General features: G+C 45.8%; 1 protein-coding gene and 1 pseudogene across 1 annotated transcript in view; both read right to left on the bottom strand.

Moving 5' to 3' along the window:
* The window catches only part of LOC148755230 (uncharacterized), a 30495-nt gene extending 15323 nt beyond the window's left edge, over positions 1-15172 (bottom strand). The window contains exon 1 of the mRNA XM_088792660.1: positions 15080-15172. The gene's annotated coding sequence lies outside the window, so the exon portion shown is untranslated. The remainder of the gene's footprint in view (positions 1-15079) is intronic.
* On the bottom strand, positions 5672-14044 carry LOC109461379 (mucin-16 pseudogene; annotated as a pseudogene).
* Positions 15173-17488: the final 2316 nt, after the last annotated feature.

Here is a 17488-nt window from a genome sequence, read left to right as displayed (position 1 = left end):
AGGATAAGTACAGTGGCCATCTCAGAGTGTTGATAAAAATGCACCAAGCACAGTGCCTCCCAGTTCACAATAAGACATTAGTACTACTTCCATTACTGTTAGTAATAACTACTCTTATTACTACCACTGCTACTATCTACTACTATTATTAGTACTACTACTGCTGCTACAATCCACCATTACTTCTATTATTAGAACTGTTGCTACTATTACTGCTACTACCTACTATTATGGCTATTACTACTACTGTTACTACTACCATTGCTGCTGTTATTGTAGTAACTGTTGTTACTACTGCTATTACTACCACCACTGCTACTGTTGTTACTACCACCACTGGTACTATCTACTATTACCGCTCTTACTACTATTGTTACTACCACCACTGCTACTACTTACCATTACTGCTATTACTACTATTGTTACTACCACCACTGCTATTACCTACCATTACCACTGTTACTACTATTGTTACTACCACCACTGTTAATACCTACCGTTACTGCTGTTACCACTATTGTTACTACCACCACTGCTATTACCTACCATTACCACTGTTACTACTATTGTTACTACTACCACTGCTACTACCTACTATTACTGCTGTTACTACTACCTACTTTTGTACTTCTACCACAAAATAAATGTTTACTGAATTGAATTTACCAGGGAGCACATTAGCTGGCCACGGTGCCTGGCATTCACCTGTGGGGAAGATTAAAGTGGCATTGGCTGAGACAGCAGCTACTGCCCACGGCTTCGAAAAATGGTTCTCAGGAGTGAGGAGGAACCACTTGGAGGCTTCTCTATAGACACCAGAAAGCCTAGTGGAGCTTGGTGCAGGGAGAGAGACAAAATTAAGGGGATTTTGACACTCATGGTGGAGCCATGTCCCTGTGTTGCTGTGAATAACCTGAAAAACATATTTTTGAGAGTGGACATGATAAAGTGCTTCATATGTATTTGATGGTGATAATGATGATGATACATTGCAAAGCACCTGGAATGCTTTCTCTCTTTGATCATCACTAGAACATTGAATGTACCCTCTATTATTGTCGTTTCACAGAAGAGGAAAACAGAAACCGGGAGATCACAATTTGGCAAGGCCACACAGCTACTGACTGATAGTGTGGAAATTTGAACATAGTTTTGTCTATATCCTGAACCTATGCTCGTAACCACTATATATTACTTCCCTAATTGAAGTTCAAGATCTCATGGGGTCCAGGATAGAAAGACAAGGATGTGAGGGGGAAATTCCATCTTGGGGTATCTTAACAACTCACTAGTTGAGTAGGTCTCACCCTGGGGCAGTTTTGCTCCCAAGGGACACTGGCAATGTTCAGAAACATCTTTGTCACAATTGTGTATATGCGGAGGGTGCTACAGGCATCTAGTGAGTAGAGGCCACGGATACTGCTAAACATCCTAGGAGGCAATAAATAATTATCTGCCCAAAATGTCAGTAGTGCTGAGGATGAGAAACCCTGCTCTATACTGAATGGAGCCAATGAGTACTATTGGCTATTCCTCATAAACTTTGCTATCCAATATTAGTTTTCCCCTAAAGCCTGGTGACCTGCACCCTGGTGACCTTGATGTAGCGGCCCTGTCAATGCACCACTCATATCCCATAAGCACTTACTGCTGCAGTGCAGTGACCCCAGTGCGATCCTAAGGCAGTCCCCGTGGGTCCACACCTAGGGGCTATGACTCAGCCCGTGGGGGGTGCAGGCCAGAAGTGCTGAGGCCTATCACCCCCAAAAGCAAGCAGCCCACAGTCAATGATGAAAGCCAGTCAGATGATAAATACCCCAGCCACATCACTCGTTGGATGGGACAATACTGAGCTGTTCTATGCTTCCCTCAGACATCCCCAGTGGTAATGACACTCTGACCCCCATACCTACGACCTGCTCACAAATGCAAGTTGCAGTGACCTCCTTTCCTTGTCTTCTCCAGGGCTTCCTAGGACCATCCTCCACCTCAAATAAACTACTTGCCCCACATCCTTAAGTCTTCTTTTGGGGACCCAACCAAAGATACTTGGGTCACAGGATAAGACTAATAACCTGACTGGGGGTGACTGTCCAAAGCCTGGATCTTGCAGAAAGCCTCTATAATGTATTGGTAAAGTAGTCTGGTCTCTAAAAAACTTGGAAGAAATTTAATATGCATGGGGGAGCTTTAACTTTTAGCCACCCAGTGAGAAGGACCCCTTGCTATATACAAGGTCAGATCAAAACATATGGTGAATGTTTAAATAAAAAAAATTTATTACAGTAGAAGACACATTGCCATTAATCCCTCTCAAAATATTGCCCCTCGCTTTGAACACACATATCCCATCATTCTTGCCACTTTCTGAAACAGTTCTGGAAGCCCTCTTCCCTGAGTGTCTTTACTTCATCTGCCATCATGACAACACTCCGTGGCACACATCACTTCTGGTATATGACAATTTCTGTCAAATATAAACATTGCAGGCTGTCCACATCCACCTTAGTCACCAGATCTAGCACTGTATGACTTCTGGCTCTTCCCCAAAGTCAAAATGACCATGAAAGGAAAATATTTTGAATCGATTCAGGACACAGAGGCAGCCATGACAGCACAACTAAAGATACTCATGAAAGTGGACTTCCAGAACTGGTTCAGAAAGTGGCAAGAACGAAGGGATAAGTGTGTTCAAAGCAAGGGGGGGTACTTTGAGGGGATTTAATGGCAATGTGTCTTTTATTATAAAAATTTTTTAAATTTAAACATTCACTGTATTTTTCGGTCACACCTCATAAACCTGCCCGTCTTAAACTCTCAGGCAGAACAATAATACTAGGAAATGTTACTAGGTGCCTTTCATAGGAAAAGGTTATGTAGTCAAATAATTGTATAAACCCTGGCATGAATAAAGCTAAACAAGTTTCTTTACAGTAGGATTTCTCAGAGCCTATAACATTCTTATGCATGTTATGACTCTCTAGGAAGAAGGAACATATTTGCCAAAATTTTTGGCCACAAACTTCTTTGTCCTTTTGTTAAAGGGCATCCAAGCATTATCAAGCCTTAGAGTCTTTTTGAATGTTGCTTTTTGCCCATGCCTCTGGTCTTACCTCCTACCATGCCATCCTTATACATATTTCACACTGTAACAAAGGTGAAATATTTGTACCTCCCAGTGATTCCCAGGTTTTACGCTTCTCTATGCCTCTGGATATGGCTTTTCCTTCTATTCAGAATGTCTTCATCAACTCCCTTTGTCTTCCTGGTAAACTCCTATTTATCCTTTCAAACCCAATTCAAATATTGCCTCCGCCATGAAGCCTTTCTCTAAAGTTGCATCATAATTACTTTGTTCCTTTGCTGTCCTTTGTCCCCACTGAATTGAGATCAACACCGGTGCAATGCCAAAGTATTTTCATCTGCACACCCTCAGTTTATAACATAGCCTCGAACACAGAGTGAGCTATTACTAAGCATTTTCAGAATTAAGTTAAACTGAGTCGACTCTATGAAGCTGACATATCCAACCTTGAACTGAACTCACTCGGTATGTTACGAGGGAAGGAAAAGTGGTAACATCCAACTTGGCACCAACAGACAAAGATCCAGCAAAGACAGAGAAGCCCATGGCAATCCCACCTAATTCTTTCTCTTAAAAACCCCAAAGATCTCATCTCTCTGGAACAGGAAATAAGGCCACAAGTCAGACTACTGGGAGGTAAGCAAAGCTGAAGCTACGTCTAGGACTAGCAGATGACGTGGGTGCCAGAGGGACACAAACTGGTCCTCTGGCACCTCCATGCGCTGATACATTTGGCATCTTTGTCATGTGCTCCCTGATGCCATCAGTCCTTGCAGATGAGGGAGGGAAAGAAGCATGGGGTAACTCATCTCAGCCAGAAAGACAGCACTATCTAAGTGGATCTGCTAATGAAGTAGACTATACAACTCAATTTTTCTCACATCCATTAGTACGACCTTGAGCCATGGCTATGTACCCTAAGCAGCCACATCCATCCATAGATCCATTCATTCACACATAGATCCATCCATCTTTTCTTCCATCCTTCCATCTTTCCTTTTATCATATCCTACCATGCATCCTTCCTTTTATATTTCCTCTTACCTTTCATTTTTTCATCTCTCTTTCCTTCAGTTTTTACTTCCATTCAGTCCTCCCTTCCATCCACCTTTCTTTCTTTTTATTCTGCCTTCTATCCGTCCACCTTTCCTTCTTTTCTTCCTTCTATACAATCCATCCTTTCTTCTCTCATTTATTCTTATCTCCATTCTTCCTTTCATCCTGCCATCCATCCAACCACAGTCCTGCTTTCTTACCATCCCACTCCTAATTTGTGAACACCTGTGACTTAACGACTAAGCCATGTTTAAGACATGGGTAAATAGCCACCACTGTGCCTAACTTTATTGTGAAATGTCTAAACCAGGGGTGTCCAAACTGCGGCCCGCGGGCCAACTGCGGCCCGCAATCCATTTTTAATTGGTCCGCAGCAAATTCCAAAACTATATTTATTTTACTTAAATAAACCAGGTGAGGCAATACGTACTTCACCTCGAGTGAGTGGCCTGGCTGTTTGTGTATTTTACCGTATATGGCCCTTGGCGAAAAACGTTGAAAAAAGTTTGGACACCCCTGCTCTAAACTAACTTGAGAGATAATCAAGTCATCTTTTTGTAGACATTATCTAGTGAAGTAGTTGCAGGACTTCTTTAGACTTGTGTCCAGAACAAAAGTTGGGGCCAAATTCAACTTTTCAGAGAAATGGACTTCCCAAGAGGTTCCCTCCCTCAACTACTGATGTCTTGAAGGTGGTTTTTCTCCTCCTGGGCCCTGGGTTCTCACCACCTCCATAGGTACTTTGTTCCCTCATTTTTCATTTGCTCACCTTTCCCTTTCACCTTCCTCCTTGCTTTTGATGCTGTCATCAATGCTCAACTCAAAGGGGGAACCCCTCCCTTGTATCTATGTATTATTCTAGCTGTTGTTTCAGTCCTCTACAGCTCACTGATGCTCCCCTTTCTTACAATTCCTGAGGACCCCTCTTTTGTCAGAAAATCCCAACCCCATTTCAACTCAGCTATTCTGTAGCATTTGACAGAACTGGCCATTCCTCCTTCCTAAAGTTCTCTCTTCCTACAGCTTCTGTGGTACCAGGATCTCTTGCTATTTCTTCTACCTCTCTGACCACACCTCTCTGACCACTCTAACCGGCCTAATGGTTAAGAACATAGATTCCTAGTGCCACATAGTCTGAGTTATTATCACTTACCAGCTTTGTGATCTTGAGCAAATTACTTAACCTCTCTGTGCCTCAGTTTACTTATCTGTAAAATGGGCTTATAATAGTGCGTTCTTTATATTTGGTTCCAATGAGGATTAAATGATTTGATAGAACAGTTTTTGACACAGAATAAGTGTTCTATAAACAACTGCTGTTATTATTCTCCTCATCATAAGTATTAACAGTAATGTGAGACCATCTATGCAACTACTTGCTTATTTATCTTTGTTTACTCCAAAGTATAGTTCACTGCCTGGAACTGAGGAAAGATTAACAAATGTTGGCAAAAGAATTGATAGTATGGTAATAAATTCCTAATTAACTCCTTTTTACCTCTTAGGAGAGAAGCCATTTACTATGAGCCCTCAATAATGAGAGTGTAACAGCTGTGGGTCCTTACTTGTCAGCCCTGTTGAAAGTGGAGAAACTTGAGAAGCACTTGTCACTGTTTGCAAGTCAACATTCTCTGTTATTCTGGTATCCATGATGGGAGGTAAAGATGTCCTGACTGGCTGGGTCCAAGTCTCCAGAGCACTGACCATGACCAAAGGTCCTTCAGTAGCACTGGTCTCTTTCCCAAGGGTGGTGTCTGCTGTATGTGTGGCGGCCGGGGAGGCAGTAACCCCATGGGGGGCTGAGCTGGTTGAAGAGTCCATGGTAGAGAAAGTTGAAGAGGGGAATGGTGTTGAAGCTGATGAAGGTGGGCTCCTTGCAATGGTGGACTTAGTAGCATCTCCAGGGACTGACTCTGTTCTAGAAAATGGACTGAATGAGAAGGCGGCTGAGCTGCCATCCAGAACTCCAGATGTGGCAAAGGAAGCCATGGAACCTGACAGAGACAGTGTCAATGTGTCCCCTGGAATGGTGTCAGCTGAAGACAGAATATCTGTGCCTAAATGATGGTCACTTTCTGATACAGGCACAGAAATCTTGGATTCTTGGAAGGAGGTTATGTCAGCAGGCCTTGTAACAGAGAGAGGGTCATAAAAATGGGTGACAGTTTCCACTGGAATTTCAGTGGACTGCAAAGATGGAGGCTGGTCTGGGACTGATGTTTTCACGGAATAGGTGGCACCAGCCCTGGGACTCTTCGAAAGATGAGTAGACTGGGGAGATGGAGGCATGTGTGTGGGTGTCGCTGAGCTGAAGTCCTGGGCTGTGCTTGTCTCCCTCAAGCCAGGAGTCAGATGCCACAGTGGCTCTGTGTCAGATGCTGTGGCAGTAGTCTCCTCCATGGAGGAGGCAGTCCCCATTGGAGATGTGACTCTGGGGGACTCCAAGTGCACTGGGACAGAGGAATGAAGTTCATGTCCAGAACTGGTGGTCCCCACAGTGGCCATAGCTCTCTTTTTGGAAAGGTGAGCTGCCTCTGTATCTATGGAGCCTTTGAAAATGGTCAGTGTTTCAATTGAGGTGCTGCTCGAACTGGGAGGTGAAATGGCTCCAAGTTCAAAGCTTATACCTGACATGTCTGTGGTCTTCACCAGGCCAGAGGTGAGAAGTGAGGTCACCAGTGTAAGAGAGTTGGAACTATTCCCTGGTAATCTGGAGGAAACAGGGGAAGGTGAGGTCATAGCAGGTGAAGGTACCAGGGAAGATGGCAAGCTGGCTTCCTCCTGAGAGGATGTGCTTTTTCCTGACACATCCTCTGGAACTCTGCTCATGAGAGCAGTCGTCTCCGAGTGTGCTGAACCCTGACTCACAGCCAAGTTGGTATCTGCCATGGAGGCTGTGGTTGATGTGTCCAAGGGAGGTGTGCCCTGTGAGGTAGCCTCACGGGGACTTCTTTCGGTGGCGATAGTCATTGCTGAAGGTTCTGCCATGACCGGGGAGGTAGAGAGCCTGAAAATTCCTGCGGGGATGTGTGGTGTCATTGTGGACTGAGCAGGGCCGGAGATGGATGTCCTGCTAGAGGAGATGACTTCTGCCCTGGAGACCTCAGGAGGACCACCAGTGGGCATTTTGGAAAGGCCTGTGATTGTCTCTGTGGCCGAGCTCATCTGCTGGGAGGTGCTGGTCTCCCTCAGTCCAGGGATCAGAGAGGACGCTGACTCTGTGTCAATCCTTGTGGTTTCAGAAGAGCCAGACGTTGATATGGAAGCAGTGGTGTCCGTTATGGCGGAAGAGGTAACCATTGGAGATGTGGCTTTGGATGGCCCTGAGTCAGCTGGGACAGAGGAATGTGACTCATGTCCAGAATTGGTGGTCCCCACATTGTTTACAGCTGTGATTTTAGAAATGTAAATTGCCTCTGTGGAGGCATCAGAAGTAGCCAGTATCTCAACTGTGGTACTGACCAAACTTGAAGATGAACTTGTCACAGGTTTCAAGCTTAGACCCGACATGTCTGTGGTCTTCACCAGGCCAGGGGAGACAAGTGAGGTCACTGGAGTAGGTGAGGAAGGGCTTCTCCCTGCTAATGTGGGAGAAATTGGAGAAGGTGAGGTTGTGGCAGAGATGGGGCCCACGGATGGAGACCTGTTTTTTTCCACAGGAGAACTCATCCGTGACACATCCTTGGAACTGTTGCTGATAGTGGTCATCTCTGCATGTCCTAAACCCCAAGGCACAGACAATGGAGTCCCTTCTAAGGAGGCTGTGGTTGATTTGGCCAAGGAAAGCGCATCCAGTGATGTAGCCCCGGAAGGGTCAATCTGGGTACTGAAGGGCACCTTTGTAGATAATGTCAAGAGAGGAGAGGTAGAGAGTCTGTTCCTGGATTCTGAGGAAATGTCCGAGGACCTTGTTGACGTAGCAGAGGCTGGCATGAATGATTCGTCAAAGGAGGTAACTTCTGTCCTTGAAGCCTGAGTAGCAGCACCTGTGGACACACTGGAGAGGACAATGCTTGTCTCTGTACTTGACATGTTCTCCTGAGAGGTGCTGGTCTCCTTCATTCCAGGGGTCAGGGAGGATATTGGCTCTCTCTCAATCTCTGTGACCTCAGAGGAGGCTGACATTAATGTGGATACAATTGTGTCTCCTGCGGTGTAGGCAGTGACCGTTGGAGATATGGTTTCAGATAGCTCCAAGACAGAGGAATATTTATATCCAGAACTTGTTGTCCCCACATTAGGCACTGCTGTGTAAGTGGCAGGATGAATTATCTCTGTAGGCGTAGTATCTTTAGAAATGGCCAATATCTCATCTGAGGTGTTGCTCAAATTTGGAGGTAAACGAGTTCTGGGTTCTGGGCTTGTGCCCAGTGTGTCTGCAGTCTTTGCCAAGCTAAGGGTGTGAAGTGAGGTCCCAGGAGTAGGAGAGGAGAGTAATGTGGAGAAAACAGGGGAAGGTGAGGTCATGGCAGATAGAGGCATCAGGGAAGATGGGGAGCTGGTTTCTTCCACAACAGGAGGGCTCATCCATGACACATTCTCAGGACCTCTGTTCATGAAAGTGGTCATCTCTGAGTGTGGAATTCCCTGGGTCAGAGCTAAGGGTGTCTGTGACCAGTATGCTGTGGTTGATGTATCCAAGGGAAGAGCATCCAGTAACGTAGCCCCCAGGTGACCTGTTTGTCTGGCAATGGTCATTTCTGCTGATCCTGTCATGATGGGAGAAGTAAGAAGCCTGGTGATGGTTTCTGTGGAGATGACTGGCAACACTGTGGAATGGGCAGGGCCTGGACTGAGTATTCCGCTAGAGGAGATGACTTCTGTCCTGGAAACCTCAGCGGTAGCACCAGTGTTCACATCAGGAAGGACAGTATTTGACTCTGTATATGAGCTGGTCTCCTTGGAGAGGCTGGTCTCCTTCACTCCAGGGGTTGAGGAGGAACTTGTCTCAATCTCATTCTTTGTCTCAGAGAAGCCAGGCATTGAGGTGGAAACAGTGGTTTCCCCCATGATGGAGGTGGTAATTATTGGAGATATGGCTGTGGATGGTTCTGAGTCCGTTGGGACAAAGGAACGTGATTCGTGTCTAGAACTGGTGGTCCCCACATTGGATACTCCTGTTTTTGTGGAATCATGGATTTTCTCTTTATCTGTGATGGCTTCTGAACTTGCGTTGCTCAAACTTGGAGGTGAACTGGCACCAGTTTCCAAGCTTGTGACCAACATGCCTGTGGTCTTCACCAGTCCAGAGGTGGGAACTGAAGACACAGATAAAGAAGATGAGGGACTGTGCCTTTGTAATGTGGAAGAAACAAGGGAAGTTGAGGTCATGGCAGGAATAGGTGCCAGGGAAGGAGAGTTGGTTTCTTTCTCAGAGAGGGGGCTTGTCCATGACATATTCTTGGGATCAGTTTTTATGAGAGTGGTTGCTTCTGAGTGTGTAACGCTCTGAGTCACAGCTGATGGAGTCTCTGTCCATGTGGAGATGGTGGAAGTGTCCAAGGTAAGTGTACCCAGTGATGGAGCCCCAGAAGGACTCGTCTGTGTAGTGAAGGCCACATGTGTAGATATTGTCAATGGAGGAGAGGTAGAGTGTCCACTGCTGGTTTCTGAAGAAATATGTGGCGTCCTTGTTGATGTCGCAGAGGCTGACATTAATGTTTCATCAAAGGAGGGAACTTCTGTCCTTGAAACCTCAGTAGAAGCACCTGTGGACACACTGGAGAAGACAGTGTTTGTCTCTATACTTGATCTGTTCTCCTGATAGGTGCTGGTCTCCCTCAATTCAGGAACGAGGGAGGGCACTGACTCTGTCTTGATCCTTGTGGTTTCAGAAGAGTCAGGCATCGATGTGGAAACAGTGGTGTCCCTTATTGTGGAAGAGGTAACCATTGGAGATGTGGCTTTGTATGACTCTGAGTTGGCTGGGACAGTAGAATGTGATGCATTTTCTGAACTAGTGGTCCCCATATTGGGTACTGCGATGCTTGCTGAAGAGTGCATTGTTTCTGTATTGGTGGTGGCTTGTGAAGTAGCCAGTGTCTTATCTGAGATGTTGCTTACACTTTCAGGTGTACTGGTCACAAGCTCTAAGTTTGTGCTCAACATTCCTGCGGTCTTCACCAGGCCAGAGGTGAGGTCTGAGGTCTCAGAAACAGGAGAGAAGGTTCTGTGCCCTTGCAACGTGAAGGCAGCAGGAGAAGTTGAGGTTGTGGGAAGGGTAGGTTCTAGGGAAGATGGAGAGCTGGATTCTTCCCCAGGTGGAGGGTTTGTCCATGACGCATCCTCAGGACCTTTGCTCCTCTCTGACTGTGGAAATCCCTGAGTCACAGCTGAGGGTGTCCCTGCCCAGGAGGCCTTGGTTAATGTACCCGAGACAAGTGCACTTTGTGTGGCGGCTGCAGGAGGATTGGCTTGGGTGGTTATAATCATTTCTGCAGGTTCTGTCACGAATAGGGAGGTGGAGGGTGTGGTGCTGCTTTCTGTAAGTATATCTGGAAAGGTTTTGACGTGAGCAGGGCTTGGGCTGGACATCCTGCTAGAGGAGGTAACTTGTATTCTGGTGACATCAGTAGTAGCATCACCTGTGGACACATTGGAAATGACAGTGCTTGTCTCTGCAGCAGAGCTGGGCTCCTGGTAGGTGCTCACCTCCCTAAGTCCAGGATTCAGAGAGGACACTGGTTCTCTCTCAATCTTTGTGGTCTCAGAGGAGCCAGATCTCAGTGTGGAAGAAGTGATGGCCCACTTGGTAGAGGAGGTAATCATTGGAGGTATGGCTTGGGATGGCTGTGTGTGGGCCGGGATGGGAGAATGCAATTCATATCCAGAACTAGTGGTACCTACATCTGTCACTGCGGTGTGTGTGGAAGGATGAACTGCTTCTGGATCTGTGGCAGCTTTGTAGCTGGCCAGTATCTCACCTGAGGTACTGCTCCAATTTGGGGGTAAACTGGTATCAGGTTCCAAGCTTGTCCTCAACATGTTTGTGGTCTTCCCCAAGCCAAAGGTCACGGGTAGAGTAGACGAGGGACTGTGCCCTGGTGATGTCAACAAAACATGAGAAGGTGAGTTTGTGGCAGAGGAAGGTGCCAGGGAAGAGGGAGAGATGGTTTCTTCCACAGAAGGAGGGTTTGCCCATGACACATCTTCAGGACCTTTGCTCATGAGAGTGGTTATTTCTGACTGTGGAAATAGTACAGTCAAGGTAGGTGTACCCAGTGATGTAGTCCCAGAAGGACCTGTTTTCGTGATGATATTCCTCTCAGATTCTACCATGGCAGAGCGGGTAGAAGTCCTGGTGATAGCTGATGATCTTGTGGGCTGAGGTAGGTTTTGGCTGAATGTTCTGTCAGAGGTGGTGGCTTTTGTCCTAGATTCCTTAGTAACAGCAGTAGAACTTGGGGAAGGGACAATGTTTGTCTCTGTGGTTGAGTTGGTGTCCATGTAAGCACTGGAATCCCTCAGTTCAGGGGTCAGGGAATGACCAAGCTCCATTCCAGCCCTTGTGGATTCTGGCCAGGTGGTTGTTGATGTGGAAACAATAATTTTCACCATGGTTGAGGCAGTATCCATCAGATGTATGGCCCTGGATGACTCTGAGTGGACTGGGACAGTGAGATGAGGGTCATATTCAGAACGTATGACCCACACTGGTGTGTTTGTGGAAGGGTGAACTACCTCTTTGTCTGTGGTGGGTTCAGAAGTGGCTCTTCTCTCAGATGTGCTCTTTGTCCAACTTGGAGGTGAAGTTGTCCTAGATTCCAAGCTTATGCCTGATAGATCTGTGGACCTTAATAAGCCTGGGGAGTCCATAACCTCCTTGGTGGCCCCTCCTGAGACAGAGGAGACACTTGTCATCTCAGCATTCATATACGTGCTTGAAGTTGAATCCTTTCTCCCCATCCAGGAATCAGATGTAGCTCTTGCCTCTGTTGTACGAGTCCTTAGCCCTGGCCCCTGGGAAGTTGGGTCTGGAGTTCTTACTGTGTAGGAAATCACATCCGGAGTTGTTGCTTCTGGTTTGGGCACATATCCTGGATCTACAGAAGTTGTGGCAAGAAGCTGGGTAGAGCTCTTCTCTGCTTCTTTGCTGGCAAGATCTGGCCTCCCTAATAAAATTGTTCTAGAGCTACTTACCATTGCAGCGGGTATGAACCCACTTGTAATGTCTCCTACAGAGAGTGGCAGCTGTGAGGTCATTGGGCTAATCACATTCTCCAAAGGGAGTTCTGGTTGAGTTGTGCCCCACTGTGGAGCTAAGGTAGAGATTGTAGCTGATGACACAGACGTCCTGGTGGCCCAGTCAAGAGTGGACAGAGAATCAGGCAGAGGAGTGGGTAGGACAATACTTGGGTCAGTCTTTGTATTTGAATGGTCAGTAGAAGCCATTGAAACAGGCATTTCTGTTTCTCTTCTACTGGGAGTCCCACTTGTGCTTAAAATGTCAGGAATTGAGGTGCTTATCCTTTTGACAGCAGAAGAAGTTGAGATGGTTATGGATGCAGTTGTGTCTGATGGACCCAGTGTTCTCCTTGTGCTGGCCTCTGTCTTTTCAGCTGAAACATAGGAGGAAGGAACAGCTAGGCTGGCTCCAATGACCGTCACAAGGTCATGGGGAGTAGACACAGAGCCTGAGTCCATGCTTGATGCTGAGGATGAAGTGGTACCCATCGCAGAAGTTGTATCAGGAGAACCTGTGACGTCCAAGATGGAAGCCATGTTTGTGATAGTCCAAGGGCCTGCTGTTGGGGCAGATGCAGTTATGGATGACCAGGTAGGAGGGTCCTGTCGAGCAGATGTGCTGGTCTCTGTGGCCAGGGCACTTTCCATGCCGCTCACACTCCCCTCTGGGTCAGGCATGGCAGTCAGGAATGAGTTGGTTCCCATGGTGGTCATGGCTGTGGTGACACCTGAAGTGAGGGCTGTGGTAACATCCATGATGCTTGCTCCTGCAGGAGGTGATGTCTGTGACAGTTGCTCAGGAGTAGAGACAACTACACCTGTGGTGGCCACCAGACTTTCAGTCTCCACTGAAGGGAATGTGACAGATGGTGAAGAGCTCATTTTTTCTCCTGAGGCATTGGTGAGGCTGGTAGTGGCTTGGCTTTCAGGGGTCAGAGATCCTAATGTGGTTTGTCCTATGGATGTTATGTTCAATGTGTCTGTGCCCTCAGGGGACACACTAAGTGTCAGGTCTCTCCCAGCTATCTGCTCTGACAATGGGCTCGCAGATGAGTAAGACTCACCTACAGACAGACTTGCTTGTTCAGCTGTCACTGTCTTTTTACTCAGGGCAGTGGAAGGAATGACTGTGGTGCTGACCCATGTCTTGGTTATAAATTCAGATTTATCTGCCACTGCGCTTGTGGTTCCCTTCTGGGTTGTCAGAGAGCCTGAGATGGCCATAGCATCTTCAGGGTAAGTGGAAAATGTGCTCAGAGAGACATGTGTTTCCACTGTGGTCCCTCCAGTAGAGCCAGGGGAGGAATTCATTCCAGTTGTCTCTGTAATAAGGGCAGGGCTGCTTTGTTGACCAATCCCTGTGGTACCTTTAAGAGTTGACTCTAGGGAGACAGAGGACACGGGGCCCAGTGATTTGCTAGTCCCAGCATGGGGGTTGATCCCAGCCTCGGATGGGGATGGGGAGAGTAACGCCATTTCTGTAGCTGCTGTCCCTTCTATTGTTGACTTTTCTGGTGCCATGACTCCCATGGGCAGGTGAGGGAGGCTGATGGCTGTGGACTGAAGGGTGACCGATTCCACCTTGGTCTCCATGGGGACAGTCGCTGTTGAAGTCTCCCAAGAATTGCCCACAGTGTACCTAGTGGCTGCGCTGGTGCTGGGCTCCTTGGAGCTTATGACTTTGGGAGCTGGAGCCATTTCTGGGCTTCTTGTGGGCATCCCTGTGATTAGAAAATGAGTTGGTAGGAGATACGCAAATGGTAAAGAAAGGGGGTCCTTCTGTTGACAGTATCATTCATCTCCTCCTGGTATTTCCATTCAAGTGGTTTCCTTATTTCCCAGAAAATAAAATGTTAGTCCTTCCACACCACACTGCAAGCCTCTGGACACCAGGGCACATACTGATCATCCCCAGGGATCTAGTTGGGTCAGAGTGTTGACCCATCTGGTTTGCTCAGGAGACATTGTCCCCTGGAGCTCAGTCTCCCTCATGCCCTATATACAAGGGCTCTTTGTACAAGGTAAGAGGCGTGGAGCCTGGCTTTGCTGCCTTTGCTGAACCAATTTCAGCTTACAACTTCCAGCCTCCTCTAGATCTTAGTTCACTGCAAAGCCACTTAAGGATTTATATTTGAGAAGGAAGAGGGTAGGGGGATGAAATCATTCTTATTCTTTACCTTAATCATCTTTCAAATTAATCTCCCTCTCAGAATCCTTTTCCTGTCCTTGTGGAAAAGAACATCTAATAGCCACGGGGGTGAGGAAAGCTCAACCCTCCAAAGACACTCCTCCTGGGGACACTTCTTAACATTCTTCTAACCAACCTGGCATAGCCAAGGACCACAACCTTGGCTGTATATTCTACTGTAGCGTAAGGAACCTATGTCAACATGAGTCTATCTGTGCCCCGTCTGTGAACCCAAGATTTCAGTAATAGTCTCTGATTTAGAAAGATCCTCTACTCTGGGGCAAAAGAAGGTATAGAAAGAACTGACTCTGTGGCATTTTCTCCTGATGAATTGATTAGATACTAATCATATACATGACTAAGTTGAAGTAATAAAAGTGTTCAGTGAATCAAATTTCCGGGAAAAATAGGCCAAATCCTCAGAGAAGAGTGGCAAGAGTCAAAGGAAACTATTTCAAGCTAGTTATTTTACTTCCTTAAACAACCCAACTTTTGACCCTAGAGATGAGGAGAAACGACCCGAATGAAATGGCCTTGAAGGAAACAGAGATGATGCTCATACTTACCCAGGCTGATCACAGTCACAAGAGATGTGGCATCACTGGGTGACTGAGTGGTACCTCCATTTTCTCCTGGACGTGGCTGCCTTGACTCATCAGTCCCTGAAGGAGAAAGGGACGGAGGTGTTTCCTTTCCATTCCCTGAGAATACGGGTCTGTGAGGAACATTCTTACTGCACACTGGCATAGCAACGCCCTCACTTGTCTCTGAGAAGGCATTTAAAGAATATCTGGCATTTAAAGATTTAAAGATTTAATTAAAGAATAATTACATTTAAACAAAAAACTCACGATGGGCATAAGGGATGGAAAGCTGTCTGCTGACTGTGGGGACTGCCAATTTTGTTGATCTCAAGTATGTGAATTTTCGAGACACTCTCTCCTTAGGACCAGTAAGGTCTTTCTCACTATTATACCTTTACTTATTAAAATATTTATATGTAAAATGAGTTTAATATCACAATACTGGTTGCAGTTATAGAGGCATCTGACTTCTGGTTAAAAACCTTCTGGTTGTGTGATTTTCAGACACAACCATAGGGAATTACCTCAAGGATGGTAGTTAGCGTCAAAGAGGCCATATGTCCTCCCCACACCAGACTTGGTGAACAGCCAATACACTACATTCACTCAAGGGAGCTGTGGTCAGGTCTTGGGCCCTTTTTGACCAGCCTTGCTCTTCTGCTTGTCTGCATTCCTAGTGCAGGAGATTTCATTCCTAAGTCTCTTCGGCTGCATTATTTCTCATGTGACTCTGCTGAGCTCTCCTGGTTTATCAGGGGGAGGAGAGGGCAATCTTTAGGACACTTTTTCCCCACTCTGACTCAGTACTTTTCCACTTCTAGCCTTTCACTTTCCCCTCCTTTTGACTCTTGGGTCCATAAAATATCAGGAGGCTGCTGTTCAAGGCCCCTCAACAGTGAGACACTTCTTTGTTAATCCACCTGGTCTTTGAGCTACATGCCATTACATGGGGAACTAGAACAGAGGGGAGTCGGTGCTTTCTTCAGTTTTATCTCTTGCTTATACTGTCACAGTGAACTATTAAGGGCTTGACTGTTGTTTTCATTTTTGGCTTGCCATTTTATTCAACTACTCCAACACAGGGCAGCTCAGTACTCTGAGTCCAGTTCGGCTGAACTCTGGACAGATGTTATAATAGCTAAAGCATGTAACTAACAAAATTAGCAATAAAGAATTACTTTTTTTTTTTTCCTTCACAGTGAAGGAAATCATCAACAAGACAAAAATGCAACCTACTGAATGGGAGCAGATGTTTGCAAATGATATATGTGATAAGGGGTTAATATCCAAAATATGTAATGAACTCATGCAACTCAATACCAAAAAACAATCCAATTAAAAATGGACAGACATCCTGCAGAGACATTTCTCTAAAGAGGACATGACCAATAGACATATGAAAGATGCTCAATGTCAGTAACCGTCAGGGAAATGCAATTTGAAACCACAGTGAGACATCACCTCACACCTGTCAGAACGGCTATTATCAAAGAGACAACAAATAACAAGTGCTGGCGAGGATGTGGAGAAAAGAGAACCCTGTGCACTGGTGGTGGGCTTGCAGATTGGTGCAGCCGCTATGGAAAACAGTGTGGAGATTCCTTCGGAAATTAAAAACAGAACTACATTATGACCCAGCAATTCCACTCCTGGGTATTTATTCAAAGAACACAAAAACACTAATTTGAAAAGATGGTTGCCAGAGGGGAAGGGGTTTGGGGGAGCTGACTGTAAAGGTGAAGCGATTAAGAAACACAAATTGGTAGTTACAAAATAGTCACGGAGATATAAAGTACAGAACAGAGAATCTAGTCAGCTATGTTGCAACAATTATGTATAGTGCCAGGTGGGTACTAGACTAATGGGGGGAACACTGAATAAATTATATAAATGTCTAACCAATATGCTGTACACCTGAAACAAATATAAAATAATACTGAATATCAAATGTAACTGAAAAAAAAATAATTTGAAAAGAGAAAAGATATATGCAGTCTATGTTCACTGCAGGATTGCTGAATAGCCAAGATATGAAAGCAGCTTAGGTGTCCATCAATAGATAAATGGATAAAGAAGATGTCGTACATATATATACAATGGACTATTACTCGACCGTAAAAAAGAATGAAATCTTGCCATTTGCAACATGAATGGACATAGTATTATGCTAAGTGGAATAAGTCAGTCAGAGAAAGACAAATATCCTACGATTTCACTTATATGTGGAATTTAAAAAACAAAATAAATGAACAAACAGAACAAAACAGAAACAAATGCATAAATACAGAGAATAACAGAGAATAAACTGATGGTTGCCAGAGAGGAAGGGGGTGGGGGTTGGGCAGAAAGAGGGAAGAGGATTAAGAAGCACAAACTTCCAGTTTGTAGACT

This window comes from Rhinolophus sinicus, chromosome 15 (genome assembly GCF_057876585.1).
Source record: "Rhinolophus sinicus isolate RSI-liver-muscle chromosome 15, RSI-T2T, whole genome shotgun sequence".
Classification (NCBI taxonomy): Eukaryota; Metazoa; Chordata; class Mammalia; order Chiroptera; family Rhinolophidae; genus Rhinolophus; species Rhinolophus sinicus.
Note: the sequence above shows the minus strand (reverse complement) of the source record. Positions and strands in the feature narration are given on the sequence as shown.